This window comes from Lepidochelys kempii, chromosome 2 (genome assembly GCF_965140265.1).
Source record: "Lepidochelys kempii isolate rLepKem1 chromosome 2, rLepKem1.hap2, whole genome shotgun sequence".
Lineage (NCBI taxonomy): Eukaryota > Metazoa > Chordata > Testudines > Cheloniidae > Lepidochelys > Lepidochelys kempii.
The window spans coordinates 247307439-247316816 of NC_133257.1; the positions used below are offsets into that span (position 1 = coordinate 247307439).

At 43.3% G+C, this 9378-nt stretch overlaps 1 protein-coding gene across 4 annotated transcripts in view; it reads right to left on the reverse strand.

The window, feature by feature from the left end:
• The window catches only part of WDR37 (WD repeat domain 37), a 66322-nt gene extending 57674 nt beyond the window's left edge, over window positions 1-8648 (reverse strand). For 3 of the 4 annotated variants that reach the window (XM_073334473.1, XM_073334474.1, XM_073334476.1), the window contains exon 1: window positions 8441-8648. The gene's annotated coding sequence lies outside the window, so the exon portion shown is untranslated. Of the gene's footprint in view, window positions 1-7565; window positions 8094-8440 lie in introns of those variants that run through there. The other variant, XM_073334475.1, reaches the window with a different exon arrangement.
• Between the last annotated feature and the right edge of the window lie 730 nt (window positions 8649-9378).

The window sequence follows — 9378 nt, forward strand, 5'->3', positions numbered from 1 at the left end:
ATCAATGGTTTCTGTAAAGAGCCATACCCATCTCTCCTCTGCTGACAGAGCTACCTGGCTGAAGAGCCAGCATGGGTCAATGATCCACTTGCCTCCTGAACCCTGGTTCCAAACCAAACGGAACTTCTCAAAGCTAATTCTTAGTGTAAAAGGGGGACAGCTGATCAGGAATAAACAAACAATCTGTACAGCAGCAGGATCTAATACTGCAATATTGTTAAACAGCATTCTAGCTGCATTTTAGAATGCTGATACAGATGTACTATAGAATCAGCACAATGAATATCTATACTCATTCTGCCAAGAAGCTTCAGACAGCTCAAGTGTTACAATAAATGCCTGGATAGTATTTTCTCCCACAGTGATTTCTCAAAGCCTTGACTTAATAAAGATGTGTGTCCAACTCATTTGCTACCAATCAGCACAAGCAGGGACAAACGATGTACTCTGGAGAATAGCCTAGTTGTGAATAATCACCTATTCTTACAATGCCATATTATTCATATATTTCAATTATCCTTTTTTGATACAACTAATAAACATTTTAAAATGTGAGAAAGTAAAGCCCTATCACCTACCGTTCTGTGATAAAAGTTACCATATATTGACTCAATTATAGTATTTTGTTAGAGTTGGAATAGATTTGTGTAACATATTATTGTTGTGCTTTATTGGACTATGATGATGAAGCAGCAGTCACTAATTCAAATTAAGGTGCAAACTAGTATTAGACTTCCATTCTTTTCAGAAAGGCACTTACTGCAACAATCAACCTACTCTGCTTGCATGTTTCTTCCCTGTTGTTCGCTGTTCAGGAGTTGAACAAGTTGTGTAATGCAAGGAAAGAATGCAAGGGGCAAGCTTGTTGCTGCAAGCCAGAGAGGAAATCCGTTTTAGGCAGTGTCAGAGTGCCGATGGAATGACTAAATCACTGCAGCTCCTTTTTTGTTCTTTCAAAAAAACAAAAAAGAGTTGGGAAAAAACATGGAGGTGCTCAGGGAGAATGAAGAGTTTGCAGCAAGATCTCTTACCTCAGAACGAAGTTCATTTTCCTCATTCCCTGCTCAATTTTGTTAAATTCTATCTATATTGATATTGAATACTTTAGAGGGAGATTTTCAAAAGCAAATAAGGAATGTAGTTGTCCCATTACCTTTTGCTCCTAAATCCCTTACGTACTTTTGAATATCTCCCTATCAAACATTAAGTTTCAGAATAACAACTACCTATTTTAGTGTGCAGTACATAATGAAGTAGATCTGAAAGTTTCTTATTGTTGAACAGGAGGATAATCGCGAAAATGAAGTCCGATTAAACAGGTTGATTTCAAACACTTTTAAGTCATTGTTTTCCCACAGGTCATGTTTGAAAATAAGAGTGATTAATTATTTTTTGGCAAGCCTTTCATTGTATGTGACTGATTTTGAAATTAACAAAAATTTTTAATTGAATTCCTAGCTTATGCAGTTATGTTCTCAGTGTCCATATAGCTCCAGAAATTAGTAGGAACACAACGGTTCCATTTTGAGGTACTCTGTGAACACTTTATTTTCGGGTACATTGACAACTCGCAACTCCCTCATGAATTCAGTGGGAGTTCCAAGCGTTCAGCAGATTTGAAAGTCAGGCCAACTGGCTTTTTAAGATAAAAGAATAGTTGTTTCTTCTAAATCAATACACATTTAAACATTATACCATATTAGATATAGTAGCAATGCTAAAGTGAAGGATAATCATTGTAAGGATGATCAAATATTTAATCTGACACTTATTACAAGGCTAATTTAGTTTCAACATACATTGTAGCATATTATCATTTAGAAAACAAAATTATAGACTGCAACACAGGCACTATCAATTTCAACATTACATACACAATACATTCATTTAATTATGGCATAACTAACATTGCAGTTTTCTTTAAAAACCAGACAGTGAAAGTGTAAGCCCTCAGTAGCTATTGTGACAACATATTTACTTGCTATATCAAACTACTACGTTTTTTCAGTATTCTGTTACTTTTAGAAGGGTCAGAAAGGAGAAAGGAACCTCTCCAGGGATGGTAACTGAACTTCCCATTTGGCCAGCTGACACATTACTCTGTTAAATGCCATGGCTGGAAAAGTTAACTAGGCAGCTACTAGCCAGAGGACTCAGCCAACTAGACAAGGGCCAATGTGAAAGACAGTAAGAGAACCCACTAGTGAAGTTCAAGAGCAATGTACTGGTGAAAAGCCCAGCCCTCATTCCCATGTTCTGAAGAGGCAGTAAATACTGCCCCAGATCCATCTCAGGGCTCCATCTTTCATTAGCCTATCTGAAATCTGTTATCCAACAACAATTATGTGGATCCCATCTTCATAGTATCCAAGTGCTAGATAATTATATGGAAGGTAGGGAATTATTATCTCTATTTCACAGATGGAGAACTGACACAAATGGTAGATGAAATTATTTGCCCAAGGTCACACACAGCAAGTCTATGACTGCGCTAGGAACTGAAAGCAGGTCTCTTGAGACTCCATCTAATGCTCTACCTCACATGATATCGACTCAGTGCCTCCCACTGTAAAGCAAAGTGACACCATCCTTTTAAATGTATGAATTTATTCTCTCTCAAGGGATTATTTTTCACCTGGAATAGTAATACGGAAGTGTTGAAGACTTTTTTAAAAAATATGGTCTCACAGTGCAGTGTCTAGCCTCTGACAACAGCTAGACCTAGAAAATGTAAAATTTTGATATATTGAAGGTGGACAAGTCTCTAAATCTACCCAGTAGACAAATTCATAGCACATCTTTATTGCTTCAATTTAACACACAGAAATAAAGCTCACCTCTCTAGGTACAACACTGGCTATCCAACAGCACACTAGTTCATATTAATGATATTTTCACAGTGACCTGATAACTTTATGCAAGACTTTTGAAGGAACAACTTTTCTTCAGTGAATCGCTGCCTGATATTACAGTAAGGTATGTAAGTGGCCTCCATGTTATTTCAACAGATTTTAATTCCTTAGAAAGATACAAACTACCTCCCTCCAAACAATTCTGGATGTCTCAAATTCATGCATCACAATGCAAATCTAACAGTAGGGTACAGTCTTCTTGTAAATCAAATGGAAAAGGGCTTTTTTTTTTTTATGGCTACAGCTATCTGATCATCAAGAAGCAATGAGGAACCCAGGTGAACACAAAGACTATGAGTATTTGAGGAACTATTATTCTTATCGGGTAGAACTTAGGCATCTCATTCATGGGCCAGGACCTCACTGTGTTAGTGTAGCGGGGTGGTCACCCCTCTCCGGCCCTGAAGGGGTTAAAGCAGCCCTGGAGAGGGCTGTGGCTGGGAACAGCTAGGCTGATTGGGGGAAGTAGCCATAGCTGGGGCCACACCCCTATCAGGCCACAGCTGGCCCTATAAGAGGGCTGAGGTCCGGGAACTGTAAAGAGTCTCACCCTAGCCCTGTAGTGGAAAGGGCTAGCTGCCTGGGAACAAGGTACCTAAAGCCAGAGCACTGCTGGGGAAGGGCAAAGGGAGCTGGGGAGCTCCAGCCTGGTAAACCTGCAGGCCTTGGTAAAGGCCCAGAAAGGTACTGGGGCTGCAGAGGGGGAGCCTGGGAATAGGCAGAGGCAGCTGGTCCTAACCCCTTGCCAACCATGAGTAGCCATTACACTGCAGTCTGCCACAGTGAGCAGGGGTTAGGTGATGACTGGCAGTAGCCACTGAGACAAGGTGGGTTGAGAGGGTTGGGAGATCCCCTGGGAGGGGAGACCCAGAGTGTGGGGATACTGCTGGGGCAGAACCCTGAGGAAAAGGGCACCAGGGTCCAGTGGCAGGTGAGACACTGGCCAGGAGGAGGCGCCGCACCGGGGAGTCATCGCCCCACTACAGTTAGGTACTGGATAAACAGTATCTGGGTGTTGAAAACACTCAGTAGCTAAATTTCTATTATGCTCTTAAAATTTAATTTTTAAAAATAGACTAATCCCTAACAGCAATAAACCTCTTGTGTGTACCTTACTTAGCTATTGGATAACTGTTTAACCAATAAAAAAACAGTTAACAAAAAACACATAACAAGGACTCTCTAAGGGTAATACTTCTCAGTAAGATCACTCAAGTACTAGCAAGAATAATCCAACATTTGTACAACACCTTGTCTCAAAGCATTTGTAAGTGCACTAACTTATCCACTATACACAACAAAAACTCAAACGCTATTCAAATGGCACACACAAACACTGCAATGTCCAATCCTCCCAACTTCAAACATTAAGTGAAACTCTAAAACTGGTCAAACATAACCCAGAGAACATCCAAACTGAGCACTGCTCTTTAAATTACAAAAAGATTGTCGACTCAACACCACATTATGTAGCATCTGTCAATGAATCAGGAATAGACAACAATGACCAGTGGTTACTGGAAAAACCCCTAGCATACTGTGAGTCTCTCCTGACAAATGCTTGATAAGGTGGCCTAGTGGATAGAGCACTAGAGTGGGACTTAGAACACCAGGGTTCTACTCCCAGCTCTGCCATTGACTTGCTGGGAGACCTTGGACAAGTCAATATACCTCTCTGTGCCTCAGTTTTCCCATCTGACACTTACCTCCTTTACAAAGGATGAAAAGACTATTTCTGTATTATTACAATGATCCAAGGATTCTGTCATTTTTACACTTTGGCAAGCTATGCAAGTATTACCATGTGAATAAAGGTTTTAGAGTGGTAGCCGTCTTAGTCTGCATCAGCAAAAAAAACAAGGAGTACTTGTGGCACACTAGAGACTAACATTTATTTGGGCATAAGCTTTCACGGGCTAAAACCTACTTTATAGGATGCATGCAGTGGAAAATACAGTAGGAAGATATATATATATATTATATATACACATACACACACAGAACATGAAAACATACCAACTGCAACGAGACTAATCAATTAAGGTAGGCTATTATCAGCAGGAGGAAAAAAACGTTTGTAGCAATAATCAGGATGGCCCATTTAAAACAGTTGACGAGAAGGTGTGAGTAACAGGAGGGGGAAAATTAATACAGGGAAGTAGTTTTTACTTTTTGTAATGACCCATCCACTCCCAGTCTTTATTCGAGACTAATTTAATGGTGTCCAGTTTGCAAATTAATTCCAGTTCTGCAGTTTCTCGTTGGAGTCTGTTCTCGAAGTTTTTTTTGTTGAAGAACTACCACTTTTAGGTCTGTAATTGAGCGACTGGGGAGGTTGAAGTGTTCTCCGACCGGTTTTTGAATGTTATAATTCTTGACATCTGGTTTGTGTCCATTTATTCTTTCGCGTAGAGATTGTCTGGTTTGGCCAATGTACATGGCAGAGGGGCATTGCTAGAACATGATGGCATATCACATTGGTAGATGTGCAGGTGAACGAGCCTCTTATGGTGTGGCTGATGTGATGAGGTCCTATGATGGTGTCCCTTGAATAGATATGTGGACAGAGTTGGCAACGGGCTTTGTTGCAAGGATAGGTTCCTGGGTTAGCGTTTTTGTTGGGTGGTTGCTGGTGAGTATTTGCTTCAGGTTGGGGGGCTGTCTGTAAGCAAGGACTGGCCTGTCTCTCAAGCTCTGAGAGAGTGAGGGATCATCCTTCAGGATAGGTTACTACTGTTACTCACACCTTCTTGTCAACTGTTTGAAAAGGCCCATCCTGATTATCACTACAAACTTTTTTTCCTCCTGCTGATAATAGCCTACCTTAATTGATTAGTCTCGTTGCAGTTGGTATAGCAACACCCATTTTTTCATGTTCTGTGTGTGTGTGTGAGAGTGAGATATATAATCTTCCTACTGTATTTTTCACTGCATGCATCCGATGAAGTGGGTTTTAGCCCACAAAAGCTTATGCCCAAATAAATGTTAGTCTCTAAGGTGCCACAAGTACTCCTTGTTTTTCATGTGAATAAAGTATTCTGTTCCAAACCAACCACTTCATCTCATGTTCAAGAAAACAGTTTCAGTATACACAATCTATTTAAGCAAACTAAGTTTTAAAATGAAGTGCAGTAGGCCACTTCTCCACTGGGAAAGTATATTATAGTAGACAGCACTAATATGTTTTACTTAACATGATAAATAATTTAGTAACTAGTCGGGGAGAAAGTAAAGGGGTACAGGCCGGTATGGCGTACGGGTAAAAGGTAGCCGCCAGTACCACCCGTATCTCTGACTTTAAAGCGCTGCCACAGCAGCTCTTTAAGAACTCTGCTTAAAACGCTGCCGCAGCAGCACTTTAACATAGCTGCCCTTTTTGCGCCCCCCCTCCCCGCCACTGGCTGCCCTGCCAGATCCCTACCAGAAGGGCTGCCAATCGGGAGGCGCAAAAGGGGCAGCGAAGTTAAAGCACTGCCCCTTTTGCCCCCCTGCTGCCGACAGTGTGGGAGTGGGGGAAGAAGTAGCTGCCCCAGGGCTGTGATTTAAAAGGACCTGGGGCTCCTGTGGGCCAGTGAGCACAGATGGACTGGCTGGGGAATGCTGACCACCCCCCCACCCTCGCCCCTTCCGGGGGGAGAGGGCAGCACAACCCCATACCGGTAAGAGCTGCATTTTACTTTCCCCCTGTAACTCGTATAGACATGGACAAGTGATCTTTAAGAACATATTAGCTGGCATGCTTAACACTAATCTCTAGGGTTAACTACAACCAGCTAACATGTTTTTAAACAACTGTCCTCGTCCACATAAAGGACAAAGTTACATTTAATGTTTAAGACACAAAGGGCTGGTCTATACTCAAACTGGAACCAGAGTAACTTAATCAGTTTTAACTCACAGTTTTAGTGCAAATCTACATATGGATAATTATTTCAGATTAAGAGTTTCCTATTTCAGTTTAATTTAAATTGGTTAAAAAAAATTTAAATTAGATCGGAATAGGACATTATTTGAAATAAGACTTCACACAGACTTTTACTGAAAAAACTTTAAATTTGTGAATTAAAAGTGATTTAATTTGGTTCTAGTTTGTACACAAGCCTCTCATTAAAAGAGTTCCTAATGTGATGCATTTACCTAAACAAGCTGTAGAAAAGCACACAAAACAACAGAAGAGTGAGTGCAGTTTGGAAGCTGCCTAAAACTAAGTATGTTACTGATGAAACCAAGTTTCTATCATGCAAACATCATAAAAGGTACTAATTTTTTCTAAACCCACTTGATATATATAAATGAAGTGAGATTTTGCTGCGATGAAGGAATATTTTTAACACCACACATTTATGTTTCCCTGAAAGGTTTACTCAGTGGAGTTGAAATAAATTCAAAGGAGCTATGCCAGTTCATTAGCTAAACCTTCCATGAAACAGGGTTACTGACAAGAACGTATTAAAATGATGACTACAATTAAGTGTCAACTTTCGAATTTCCTAGCATTTCCAATTTATCAAAGCGAAGAGAGGTAAAAGTTTTTGCTCCAAACACAACATTAGGGATACAATAACTGCATTAATTCCTGAGATACAACACTTACTCTAGTCTTTATATAAAGACTTTCTATCTCCTAATTTTAGGAAGGAAATGAAACCCCACCTTTCCTTTCACTGAAGAGTGTAAACGTGCTGATAACTCCTGGAAATTCATTGTGAAGCTTTCAAAGCTCAATTTATAAACACAGTTAAAAGATCTTTGTCACTTGTGGAAGAGCAATGATTTGCCTGGGTCCATAAAGTTTCTCCTCATGCCACTGCTGTACTGTATGCTAACTGAGCAGGGGCAGCACTTGACACGATCTGTGCATGTGGAGTCTGTTAACGGTCATTTAACTCACAGAGGAAAATATAATAACGGAACTTCTTCAACGCAACTCGCCCCTCGCGGACTGGGCGTGTGACCAGCGCTCAGCCCTGAGCAAGGGGAAAGGGGGAGGCTATTTCTGCCGCGGCTCAGGGCAACAATTGTAAAATCAAATAGTCGCGGACAGTGAGGAGCTGACAGGGCACGGCCAGGGTCCATCGGCAGCACGCGGGAAACCCCTCTCGTCGCAGCATTTGGGGACCCTGGCAACGTCCCTCACCCGCGGCTCAGAGCACCTGTGCCGCCCTAGCTGTGCCCCCCAACAACGTCCCCCCCCCCGGCTACGGCGCGCTCTCGCGCCGCCCCTCACCCACAGCCGGGGCCCGCTCAGACCCCTCCCCACCGTCACCCCGACCCCCGAGGGGGGGAAAGGAAGCAGCCCCCCCCCTCCATCGCCGCAGAGGAATGGCGAGGGCCCCACCCCACCGGGAGAGAAGGAACGGTGTCCCGGGGAAAGGAAGCCGGCCCGGCGGGGAGGGGAAGGGAGGAACTGCTCTAAGATCCTCCCCCACCGGCCGCCTCGCCCGTCCCGACTCCGGGGGCAGCCTCCTCGGGCGCGAAAATGGCGGAGGGTCTGGGACCGGGCCGGGAGACGAGGCCCCGGCACTCACCTGTCACCAACGGCCAGGGCCGAGTCCCAAGTGAGCGCCGCGGAGGACCCGGGACAAGCGGGCGGGGCCGGGGCCTAGCGCGGAGGGGGGACGGGACACGCAGAAACAGGCGACAGCTGGTCCGAAGCGTCTCTGCACTAAGCAGCACCAAGAACCCGCTCGCAGGAGAAACCCGCCAACATCCGGCTCCCAGCGGAAGCGCCGCCTGCACCATAGAGAAGGGGGGGGGCTGCGCAGAGCGTAGTTTGCGGGCAGCCCGGGGGCGGAGCAAAGGCCATGGGCCCTTGGGCGGGGCGGGCCGAGGGCCGCCCAGCATAGGTCACTGGGCAGGAACCTGGCATCAGGAATCAGGCCTTTCAAAAAGCGGTGGGAGAGCACTTCAACCTGCCTGGCCGCTCAGTAACAGATTTAAGGGGGGCAATTTTGCAACAGAAAAGCTTCAAAAACAGACTCCAATGAGAAACTGCTGAGCTTGAATTAATATGCAAACTAGATACCATTAACTTGGGTTTGAATGGAGACTGGGAGTGGCTGGGTCATTACACATATTGAATCTATTTCCCCATGTGAAGTATCCTCACACCTTCTTGTCAAGTGTCTAAATCCCTGGTCTTGATTATCACTACAAAATTTTTTTTTCTCCTGCTAATAATAGCTCATCTTAATTAATTAGCCTCTCACAGTTTGTATGGCAACTTCCACCTTGTCTCTATGTATGTATATATATACATATATCTTCTTATATGTTCAATTCTATGCAACCAATAAAGAGGGCTGTAGCCCACAAAAGCTTATGATGTAATACATTTGTTAGGGTATGTCTATACTACGAAATTAGGTCAAATTTATAGAAGTCGGTTTTGTAGAAAGCGGTTTGTAAAGTTGATTGTGTGTGTCCCCACACAAGTGCTCTAAGTGTATGTAGTCGGCGGAGTGTG